We start from the raw sequence: 13,294 nt of genomic DNA on the forward strand, positions 1-13,294 counted from the left end.
ATCTCTGTGCCCTCTTGGTAATGCACATCACTATAAGCCTTGCAAGCAATGTAACTAATGAGTTAGTTACGATATGTTGCATTACAGAACGAGTAAAGAGACTTGCCGGTAACGAGATTAAACTAGGTATTGAGATACCGACGATCAAATCTCGGGCACGTAACATACCAATGACAAAGGGAACAACGTATGTTGTTATGTGGTTTGATCGATAAAGAACTTCATAGAATATGTAGGAACCAATATGAGCATCCAGGTTCTGCTATTGTTTATTGACCGGAGATGAGTCTCGGTCATGTCTACATAGTTCTCGAACCCGTAGGGTCCGCACGCTTAACGTTCGGTGACGATCGGTATTATGAGTTTATGTGTTTTGTTATACCGAAGGTTGTTCGGAGTCCTGGATGAGATGAGGGACATGACGAGGAGTCTCGAAATGTTCAAGACATAGAGATCTATATGTTGGAAGGCTATATTCGGACATCGGAAAGATTCCGAGTGGTTCGGGTATCTATCGGAGTACCGGAGAGTTGCGGGAATTTGCCGGGGAGTATATGGGCCTTATTGGGCTTTAGGGGAAAGAGAGAGGGGCTGCCTAGGGCAGGCTACGCGCCCCCAAGGCCTAGTCCGAATTAGACTAGGGGGAGGGGCGGCGGCCCCTCCTTCGTTCTCTTCTCTTTTCCCTTTCCTTCTCTCCTACTCCTACTACATGGAAGGGGGGGATCCTGCTCCCGGTGGGAGTAGGACTCCCCACGGAGCGTCATAGTAGAGGGCCGGCCCTCCCCCTCCTCCACTCCATTATATACGAGGGAGGGGGTCACCCCATGGACACACAAGTTGATCATTGATCTCTTAGCCGTGTGCGGTGCCCCTCCACCATAATCCACCTTGGTCATATCGTAGCGGTGCTTAGGCGAATCCCAGTTCCGGTAGCATCATCATCACCGTCATCACGCCGTCGTGTTGACGAAATTCTCCCTCGACACTTTGCTGGATCGTGATTTCGTGGGACGTCACTGAGCCGAACATATGCAGATCGCGGAGGTGCCGTACCTTCGGTGCTAGATCGGTCGATCGTGAAGACGTACGACTACATCAACCGTGTTTTCATAACGCTTCTGCTTACGGTCTACGAGGGTACGTAGACGATACTCTCCCCTCTCGTTGCTATGCATTGATAACCCACAAGTATAGGGGATCAATTGTAGCCTCTTTCGATAAGTAAGAGTGTCGAACCCAACGAGGAGCTAAAGGTAGAACAAATATTCCCTCAAGTTCTATCGACCACCGATACAACTCTACGCACGCTTAACGTTCGCTTTACCTAGAACAAGTATGAAACTAGAAGTACTTTGTAGGTGTTTTTGGATAGGTTTGCAAGATAATAAAGAGCGCATAAATAAAAAATAGGGGCTGTTTAGATAAAGAAACAATAAAGTTAGTATAGTGAGTTTGGAAAAGTGGTGGTAGGAGTTGTGATTGTCCCTAAGCAATTGACTACTTTACTAGACCGATAGCAAGTTTTATGTGGGAGAGGCCACTGCTAGCATGTCATCCCTGACTTGGAATTCTATACACTTATGATTGGAACTATTAGCAAGCATCCGCAACTACTAACGTTCATTAAGGTAAAACCCAACCATAGCATTAAGATATATTGGCCCCCCTTCAATCCCGTATGCATCAATTTCTATGATAGGCTGAAGTTTCTGTCACTCTTGCCCTCCAATACATAGTCCTATCAACATACAACTAACCCTATGGTGTGATCCACGCGCGCGCTCATATGATGGGCACCAAAGGACAACAACATAACCACAAGAAAATTAAGTCAATCATAGCAATTCATCAACCACCGATAGGACAACGAAAATCTACCCAGACATCATAGGATGGCAACACATCATTGGATAATAATATGAAGCATAAAGCACCATGTTCAAGCAGAGGGTACAACGGGTTGTGGGAAAGTGGACCGCTGTAGATAGAGGGGGGCAGGTGATGGAGATGTTGGTGAAGATGGCGGAGGTATTGGTGTAGATTGCGGTGATGATGATGGCCCCCGGTGGCGTTCCGGCGCCACCGGAAGCGAGGGGGAGAGAGCACCCCTCCTTCTTCTTCTTCCTTGACCTTCTACCTAGATGGGAGAAGGGTTTCCCCTTAGGTCCATGGCCTCCATGGCATGGGAGGGGCGAGAGCCCCTCCGAGATTGGATCTGTCTCTCTGTCTCTCCCTTTTTCTGCGTTCTCAGATTCCGCCCTTTCACCATTTCTTATATTCCTGGAGATCCGTAACTCCGATTGGGCTGAAATTTTAACACGATCTCTATCCGTATATTAGGTTTCTTGCGGAGAAATAAGGGCATCCGAATATCGCAAAACTATTGCGAGGAATCAAACATATCATATTCAGTGATCTACAAGTTTTATGTAGGATTTTATGACTAACCATGTGAATGACCAATTCCTGTCATCTCTCTAAATAGATATAAGTGAATCAAGAGAGTTTAATTCTTTCTACAAGAGATATGCCCACGCTCTAACAAATATAAGTGAATCAAAAGAGCATTCTACAAATGGCGGTTTTCCATGTGAAGAGAGATAGGCAATCCAAACTTCAAATGATATAAGCGAAGCACATGAAGCATTCTATAAAGCCATACTCAAAAGATATAAGTGGAGTGCAAAGAGCATTCTATAAATCAACCAAGGACTATCTCATACCATCATGGTGCATAAAAGAAAAATGAAAACTAAATGCAAAAGACGCTCCAAGATTGCACATATCGCATGAACAAAACGAATCCGAAAACATATCGATACTTGTTGAAGAAAGATGGGATGCCTTCCGGGGCATCCCCAAGCTTAGACGCTTGAGTCTCCTTGAATATTTACTTGGGGTGCCTCGGGCGTCCCCAAGCTTGATCTCTTGCCTCTCTTCCTTCTTCTCACATCGAGACCTCCTCGATCTTCGAACACTTCATCCACACAAAACTCAACAAAAAACTCGGTAAGATCCGTTAGTATAATAAAGCAAATCACTACTCTGAGTACTATTGTAAACTAATTCATATTTTGTTTTTGCATTTTAGCTACTGTAATATAACTTTTCCATGGCTTAATCCACTGATATAAATCGATAGTTTCATCAAAACAAGCAAACTATGCATCAAAAACGGAATCTGTCTAAAACAGAACAGTCTGTAATAATCTGAACATTCACCATACCTCTGGTACTCCACAAATTCTACAAAAATTAGGAAAAATAAACAATTTGTATAGAAAGACAGTGCAAAAAGTTTCAAAACCATTTGACGTTCCAGTAAAAAAATGTAAAATCGCGCACTACAGCCGAAGTTTCTGTCCTGCACCGTACAAACCAACAAGTAATCTAAAACATCCTAAAGGCAAACCTTGGCACATTATTTTTATTTTTAAACCTTATAAAGTCACACAATGTAAATAAATGACTCTCTAAAACTTCCGGGTTGTCTCCCTGGCAGTGCTTTCTTTAAAGCCATTAAGCTAGGCATATAGTGCTCAAGTGATGGATCCACCCGGATCCCAAGGTATATCAAAGCCAATTTTAATTAACAATGATTTGGCATTTAGTAGTGAGCACAAAGTAACATATATCATGTAATTACGAAGTTTAAATCTCTTCCTATGCATCGGCATGTCATAAAAGAACAATTCATGCACACATAGTAAAGGCCAATGCATAGTATAAGCAGTTTCTTGCAATTTTATCATGTTGGAAATATAAAGAGGTGGAGATGTAGTTCCTATCTCAGAATAATTGCAAGTAGGAGAAGCAAGCACATGCATATTATATCTATCAAAATCATCATGTGTAATAGTAAAACACAACCCATCAATATAATCCTTAATAAGGGTAAACTTCTCCGATATAGTGTAGTTGGGATAATTCAAAAAGATATTAGGACTATCATGCGTGGGTGCAATAGCAACAATTTCATGTTTAACATAAGGAACTATAGCAAGTTCATCTCCATAAGCATAATTCATATTGGCATCTTGGCCACAAGCATAGCAAGCATCATCAAAAAGGGATATTTCAAGAGAATCAACGGGGTCATAACAGTCATCATAGCAATCATCCTTCGGTAAGCACGAAGGGAAATTAAACAATGTATGAGTTGAAGAGTTACTCTCATTAGAAGGTGGGCACTGGTGATCAATCCGCTCTTCCTCCTTTTGTTCTTCGCTCTCCTCCTCATCTTTTTCATCCAATGAGCTCACAATGTCATTAATTTCTTCTTCCATAGACTCCTGCAAAATATTAGTCTCTTCTTGGACAACAGAGGAGTCCTCAATATATGGTTTAACATATGCATTAGAAGCATAATTATCATAACAATATTTAAGTATGGAAAAAATTTCAGATTTGTAAAGAGTAGCATCATACTTTTCAATCAAAGAAGCAATTTCATAAGCACCCTTAAAAGCAACAAATTCTTCAATTTGTTGAACATCATAGTAATTATAAAAACCCTTAGCATATGAAGATATGATTCCACTATCACTAAACTCACATTGGTAGGGAAGGTGTTTCTTAGGGTTTTCAGAACAACAAGTAACATCACATATTTCACAAAAATTCCAAGCATAGCACTGCAAACGATGAATTTAATCCAATAAAACTTCCCCTTTTTGAGATAAGCGGTGTTGCATATAACAAGCATGCTCATTTAAAGATTTGCCCTCAACTAAGCTAGTTGGGGTTTCAGCACGAGCACAAAGGGATCGAAGATGATCCAAGTAAAAAGCTTTAGGAGTGTGATAGATTTTGAATGGTTCTTCAACCATTGATGTAGTAGGTACAACTAATTTTTTTGGTATTTTGTGTTTCCTACCCATAACTAAAGGTAGAAAACAAGAGCACAAAATAAAAACTACTTAGTGATAAAGCAAACAAGCACACACGAGAATATTCACCCCACGCTATTGCTCCCCGGCAACGGTGCCACAAAAAGGTCTTGATAATCCACAAGTATAGGGGATCAATTGTAGCCTCTTTCTATAAGTAAGAGTGTCGAACCCAACGAGGAGCTAAAGGTAGAACAAATATTCCCTAAAGTTCTATCGACCACCGATACAACTCTATGCACGCTTAACGTTCGCTTTACCTAGAACAAGTATGAAACTAGAAGTACTTTGTAGGTGTTTTTGGATAGGTTTTCAAGATAATAAAGAGCGTGTAAATAAAAAGTAGGGGCTGTTTAGATAAAGAAACAATAAAGTTAGTATAGCGAGTGTGGAGAAGTGGTGGTAGGAGTTGTGAAATTGTTCCTAAGCAATTGACTACTTTACTAGACCGATAGCAAGTTTTATGTGGGAGATGCCACTGCTAGCATGTCATACCTGACTTGGAATTCTATGCACTTATGATTGGAACTATCAGCAAGCATCCACAACTACTAACATTCATTAAGGTAAAACCCAACCATAGCATTAAGATATATTGGTCCCCCTTCAATCCCGTATGTATCAATTTCTATGCTAGGCTGAAGTTTCTGTCACTCTTGCCCTCCAATACATAGTCCTATCAACATACAACTAACCCTATGGTGTGATGCAAGCGCGCACTCATATGATGGGCACCAAAGGACAACAACATAACCACAAGCAAATTAAATCAATCATAGCAATTCATCAACCACCGATAGGACAACGAAAATCTACTCAGACATCATAGGATGGCAACACATCATTGGATAATAATATGAAGCATAAAGCACCATGTTCAAGTAGAGGGTACAGCGGGTTGCGGGAGAGTGGACCGATGTAGATAGAGGGGGGAGGTGATGGAGATGTTGGTGAAGATGGCGGAGGCGTTGGTGTACATTGCGGTGATGATGATGGCCCCCCGTGGCGTTCCGGCGCCACCGGAAGCGAGGGGGAGAGAGCACCCCTCCTTCTTCTTCTTCCTTGACCTTCTTCCTAGATGGGAGAAGGATTTCCCCTCTGGTACATGGCCTCCATGGAATGGGTGGGGCGAGAGCCCCTCCGAGATTGGATCTGTCTCTCTGTCTCTCCCTTTTTCTGCGTTCTCAGATTCCGCCCTTTCACCGTTTCTTATATTCCCGGAGGTCCGTAACTCCGATTGGGCTGAAATTTTAACACGATCTCTATCCAGATATTAGCCTTCTTGCGGCTAAAGAAGGGCATCAACCGCCTTACGGGGTAGCCACGAGGGCCCAGGGCGCGCCTGACCCCCTGGGGCGTGCCCCCTGCCTCGTGGCCCCCTCGGGAATCGTCTCATGTTGATTGTTCTTCCAAAAAATCACATATATTCCAAAAAAAATCTCCGTTAGTTTTTATCCCGTTTGGACTCCGTTTGATATGGATTTACTGCGAAACAAAAAAACATGCAACAATCAGGAACTGGCACTTGGCACTGGATCAATATGTTAGTCCCAGAAAATAGTATAAATAGTTGCCAAAAGTATATGAAAGTTGTATAATATTGGCATGGAACAATAAAAATTATAGATACGATGGAGACGTATCAGGCATCACCATGATCCTGCGTGTGTGTAGGAAATTTTAAAATTACTACGTTCCCCAATAGTGGCATCCGAGGCAGGTTTATGCGTAGATGTTATATGCACGAGTAGAACACAAAGTAGTTGTGGGCGTGGGTATATACATATTGCTTGCCGTCACTAGTTGATTCTTGATTCAGCGGCATTGTTGGATGAAGCCGCCCAGACCGACATTACGCATACGCTTACACGAGACTGGTTCTATCGACGTGCTTCGCACACAGGTGGCTGGTGGGTGTCAGTTTCTCTAACTTTAGTTGAATCAGATTCAATGAACAAGGTTCTTTCTGAAGATCAAAAAGCAATCAATATACCGCGTTATGGTTTTTGATGCGTAGGTAAGAACAGTTCTTGCTAAGCCCATAGCAGCCACGTAAAACTTAAACAACAAAGTAGAGGACGTCTAACTTGTTTTTGCAGGGCATGTTGTGATGTGATATGGTTAAGACGTGATGAGATATAAATTGTTGTATGAGATGATCATCTTTTGTTAAAGTTATCGGCAACTGGCATGAGCCTTATGGTTGTCTCTTTATTGCATAAGATGCAAGTCCCATGTAATTGCTTTACTTTATCGCTATGCGATAGCAATAGTTGCAAAAGCAATAGCTGGTGAGACGACCATGTGACGACACGTTGATAAAAGATCAAGTCGATGAAGATCATCGTGTCATGCTGGTAACAATGAAGATCATGACAGTACTTTGGAGATGGAGATCAAAAGCACAAGATGATGATGGCCATATCATGCCACATATTTTGATTGCATGTGATGTTTATCTTTTATACATCTTATTTTGCTTAGTTCAGCGGTAGCATTTAAAGATGATCTCTCACTAAATTTCAAGGTATAAGTGTTCTCCCTCAGTATGCACCTTCGCGACAGTTCGTCGTGCCGAGACACCACGTGATGATCGGGTGTGATAAGCTCTACGTTCACATACAACGGGTGCAAGCCAGTTTTGCACACGCAGAATACTCGGGTTAAACTTGACGAGCCTAGCATATGCAGATATAGCCTCAAAACACTGTAGACCGAAAGGTCGAGCGTGAATCATATAGTAGATATGATCAACATAGTGATGTTCACCATTGAAAACTACTCCATCTCACGTGATGATCGGACATGGTTTAGTTGATTTGGATCACGTGATCACTTAGATGATTAGAGGGATGTCTATCTAAGTGGGACTTCTTAAGTAATATGATTAATTGAACTTTAATTTATCATGAACTTAGTCCTGATAGTATTTTCATGTCTATGTTGTAGATCAATAGCTTGCGATGTAGCTCCACGTTTATTTTTGATATGTTCCTAGAGAAAAATAAGTTGAAAGATATTAGTAGCAATGATGCAGACTAGCTCCGTGATCTGAGGGTTATCCTCATTGCTGCACAGAAGTATTATGTCCTTGATGCACCGCTAGGTGACAGACCTATTGCAGGAGCAGATACAAACGTTATGAACGTTTGACAAAGCTCGGTATGATGACTACTTGATAGTTTAGTGCACCATGCTTTACGGCTTAGAGCCGGGACGTCAAAAATGTTTTGAACGCAACGGAGCATATAAGATGTTCTAAGAGCTGAAATTGGTATTTCAGACTCATGCCCGAGTCAAGAGGTATGAGACCTCTGACAAGTACTTTGCCTACAAGATAGAGGAGAATAGCTCAACCAGTGAGCATGTGCTCAGATTGTCAGGGTACTACAATCGCTTGAATCAAGTGGGACTTAATCTTCTAGATAAGATAGTGATTGACAGAGTTCTCTAGTCACTATCAACAAGTTACTGGAACTTCGTGATGAACTATAATATGCAAGGGATGACGAAAACAATTCCCTGAGCTCTTCATGATGCTGAAATCGGCGAAGGTAGAAATCTAAAAAAGCATCAAGTGTTTATGGTTGACAAGACCACTAGTTTGAAGTAAAAGGGCAAGGGAAAGAAAGGGAACTTCAAGAATAATGGCAAGCAAGTTGCCACTCCCATGAAGAAGCCCAAAGCTAGACCCAAGCTTGAAACTGAGTGCTTCTATTGCAAAGGAAATAGTCACTAGAAGTGGATCTGCCCTAGATACTTGGCGGATAAGAAGGATGGCAAAGTGAACAAAGGTATATTTGATATACATGTTATTGATGTGTACTTTACTAGTGTTTATAGCAAACCCCTTGGTATTTGATACTGGTTCAGTTGCTAAGAGTAGTAACTCGAAACAGGAGTTGCAAAATAAACAGAGACTAGTTAAGGGCGAGGTGACGATGTGTGTTGGAAGTGATTCCAAGGTTGATAAGATCACCATCGCACACTCCCTTTACCTTCGGGATTAGTGTTGAACCTAAAATAAATGTTATTTGGTGTTTGCGTTGAGAATAATATGATTGGATCATGTTTATTGCAATAAAATTATTCATTTAAGTCAAAGAATAATTGTTATTCTGTTTATATGAATAAAACCTTTTGTGGTCATACACCCAAGGTGAATGGTTTATTGAATCTCTATCGTACTAATACACATATTCATAATATTGAAGCTAAAAGATGCAAAGTTAATAATGATAGTGCAACTTATTTGTGGCACTGCCGTTTAGGTCATATTGGTGTAAAGCGCATGAAGAAACTCCATGCTGATGGGCTTTTGGAATCACTTGATGCTTGCGAACCATGCCTCATGGGCAAGATGACTAAGACTCCGTTCTTCGAAACAATGGAGCGAGCAACTGACTTATTGGAAATAATACATACTGATGTATGCGGTCCAATGTGTGTTGAGGCTTGTGGCGGGTATCGTTATTTTCTGACCTTCACAGATGATTTGATAAGATATGAGTATATCTACTTGATGAAACATAAGTCTGAAACATTTGAAAAGTTCAAAGAATTTCAGAGTGAAGTGAAAAATCATCATAACAAGAAAATAAAGTTTCTATGATCTGATCACGGAGACGAATATTTGAGTTACGAGTTTGGTCTTCAATTAAAACAATGTGGAATAGTTTCACAAACTCATGCCACCTGGAACACCACAACATAATGGTGTGTCTGAACGTCGTAATCGCACTTTACTAGATATGGTGCGATCTATGATGTCTCTTACTGATTTACCGCTATCATTTTGGGGTTATGCATTAGAGACAGCTACATTCACGTTAAATAGGGCACCATCTAAATCTGTTGAGATGACATCATATGAACTATGGTTTGGCAAGAAACCTAAGCTGTCGTTTCTTAGAGTTTGGGGTTGCAATGCTTATGTGAAAAAGTTTCAACCTGATAAGCACGAACCCAAATCGGATAAGTGCATCTTCATAGGATATCCAAAATAAAATATTGGGTACACCTTCTATCACAGATCTGAAGGCAAGATCTTTGTTGCTAAGAATGGATCCTTTCTAAAGAAGGAGTTTCTCTCGAAAGAAGTGAGTGGGAGGAAAAGTAGTACTTGATGAGGTAACTGTACTTGCTCCCTTATTGGAAAGTAGTTCATCACAGAAATCTGTTCCTGTGACTCCTACACCAATTAGTGAGGAAGATAATGATGATGATCATGTAACTTCAGATCAAGTTACTACCGAACCTCGTAGGTCAACCAGAGTGAGATCCGCACCAGAGTGGTATGGTAATCCTGTTCTGTAGGTCATGTTACTTGACCATGACGAACCTACGAGCAATGAGGAAGAGCCCAGATTCCGCGAAATGGCTTGAGGCCATGAAATCTGAGATAGGATCCATGTATAAGAACAAAGTGTAGACTTTGGTTGACTTGCCCGTTGATCGGCAACCCATTGAGAATAAATGGATTTTCAAGAGGAAGACGGACGTTGATAGTAGTGTTACTATCTACAAAGCTCGAATTGTCGCAAAAGGGTTTTCGACAAGTTCAAGGTGTTGACTACGATGAGATTTTCTCACTTGTAGCGATGCTTAAGTCTGTCTGAATCATGTTAGCAATTGCCACATTTTATGAAATCTGACAAATGGATGTAAAAACTATATTCCTTAATGGTTTTCTTAAAGAAGAGTTGTATATGATGCAACCAGAAGGTTTTGTCAATCCTAAAGGTACTAACAAATTGTGCAAGCTCCAGCGATCCATCTATGGACAAGCATCTTGGAGTTGGAATGTACGCTTTGATAGTATGATCAAAGCATATAGTTTTATACAGACTTGCGGTGAAGCCTGTATTTACAAGAAAGTGAGTGGGAGCACTACATCATTTCTGATAAGTATATGTGAATGACATATTGTTGATCGGAAATAATGTAGAAATTTCTGGAAAGCATAAAGGAGTGTTTGAAAGGAGTTTTTCAAACAAAGACCTTGGTGAAGCTACTTACATATTGATGCGGAGCATCCCAAGGTCATCCCCCTGGACCTACCACCGTCTCACCAAGTGCCTAGCGGACCCTGACACGAGCACGTGCAAGAGCTCTCGAAACCGAGGTGACATCTCTCCTCTCACACTTCCACTTCGATACACATGAGACATGGTTACTACCTCAAACTGAGACATTATGCATACTCAGGTATCTAGGAGTTGTCCATGAAGAAGCTAAGGAGCAAGGAGAAGAAGAAGAGGAAGATGGACGTGAAGATGGAGAAGAAGAAGAGATGCAGAAGAAGCTACAGGCTCCGGACGACCGACCAGGACCGGACGTCCGATGATCTCCAGGCTCCGGACGTCTGACCCAGACCAGACGTCTGGCACCTCCGCACTCGAGCCAAAACAACAGAATTCCGAGGCCTCCCGGACGACCGATGCCCGGACAACCGACCCCGACCGGATGTCCGACCGAAGAACACCCGAGCCGAATCTACGGATGTCCGACAGGCACCGGACCCTCGCGAGCCTCCAGACGACCTGTGACTCCCGGACGTCCGACGCCTATGTGCTTCCATGAGTTGGGCCACAGCCCATGTATCCCCCACTTCGCCCCCTTTTGCACTAAGGCTATAATAGACCTCCTATTCCTTGTAGCTAAGGTTAGCATTGGTTCAGCTCATTTTAGAGATAGAGCATTGCTCATCCACATCAGATCTACTCCACGAGAGAGACCGCGGCCAATCTTCGGAGAAGATCCCTTTGGATTCAAGAACTCCTTGCAGAGAAGAACATCAAGACCTCCTCACGGAGAAGACTGGCTACCTTTGTATCGTCCTTAGTTGTCCGTGGATCATGTGATCTCTTATGTACTCGAGGATCTAGCACATGTGTGACTATTTCGTGTTGGTTTAGTGATTTTCTCGTGTTTCCCCTTGTTTTCCCCCTTGTGTTCTTCGTGTTCATTGCGGGATCCGCTCCTTTCGTGAAAGATCGGGCGACTAAGGGTTCTGCCCTACATCATCTTGGTATCTAGAGCCACGTTGATCATGATTTAGGAGCCTTCCCATTGTGTTGCTAGCCTAGTTTTTGTTGATTTCGTCCCTAATTCGAAAAGTCCCCACAAAAATAGACCCAATTTTTTTTGTGATTTGTTGGTGTGTTGAAATTTTGTTGGATTTGATCCGTGGATTTTCTTTGTCTTGAGTGGATCTACCTTTCCCCCCTTGTCTCCCCACCTCTTCCATCCACGAAATCACCCAGATTCGATGAATTTTGACCTCTCCACCTCGTACATGTGTTGTTCTTCCTGTGCCCGAAAATCGCCCAGGCACCGGACGTCCGAACCCTTCCAGACGTCCGACGACCAAACGATCGGCCCAGCCCGGACGTCCGACGATACCTGACGAAACTGATTTTTTTTTCAGTTTAGTCACCACCACCGCCCCACATTTCCGCATACGCACTCCAACCACCTATACACCATCACCACTTCCGCATACCACCACCATTGCTTACTCGTTTCACACTCTGACGTGTTTTGTCATTTAGAGCTTTGATAATTTGAGTTGTGGTTCCATATCCTTTTGTGTTTCGGCTATCTAGGTACGGTTCGACATCAACATCACCGCCGCTCATCTTCGCCACGGACGCGTCATCAACAACAACCAGCTCGACTACATCTTGGTATTCGTGCCACCATTTTGACACCATACCGTAAGCAAGAACGGTAACCTCGTCTTGGTATTGGACATATCACTCTTGCCATTACATTGATAGCAATCATAGACTTACTCCTTTGCGTCGCTTACCCATCGAGACTAGCCGTTGAGTATTGCCGGCAACGTGACTTGTGCACATTTGTGATCATACTTCCCATAGCATACATACATCATTGTTGCATATCTTGGTATCATCTCTTCTGTCACAAGGTTGTCATCACATACACAATTGCTATCTTGGTTCGTGAAGCATTGCATGAGAAAAGAGCTCAGACAACAAAGATCCAAACAAGCTTTTAAGCAAAACGGAAAGATAAGCAAAGAGCTTTTAAGCAAAAACCATAGCATCATACAACATTAAGATTGTCATATTAGATCATCTTGGATCATATCATAGAAACACCTTGCATAGAGCATACTTGGGATAGAAGTCGTTGCATTTTTGCTTAGTAGGTTGTGCACAAGTCTTTGTATCCGCCTGTTGTGCAATCGTGCTAGCGTCTCTCTAGTGTTGTGCAATAAGAGCATTTTTGTGGATTCCACATTTTGGCTCACCCTTGGTTGCACGACCCCACCTATCTTTTTGCGTGTGTGTTTCCGTGTACCTTATATTGCTTGGTCTACTTGTTGCATTGCAATCTTGTGAATCTTTTCCAACATTATTGAAGCTCACTTACAATTG

Source organism: Triticum aestivum, chromosome 1A (assembly GCF_018294505.1).
Source record: "Triticum aestivum cultivar Chinese Spring chromosome 1A, IWGSC CS RefSeq v2.1, whole genome shotgun sequence".
NCBI lineage: Eukaryota > Viridiplantae > Streptophyta > Magnoliopsida > Poales > Poaceae > Triticum > Triticum aestivum.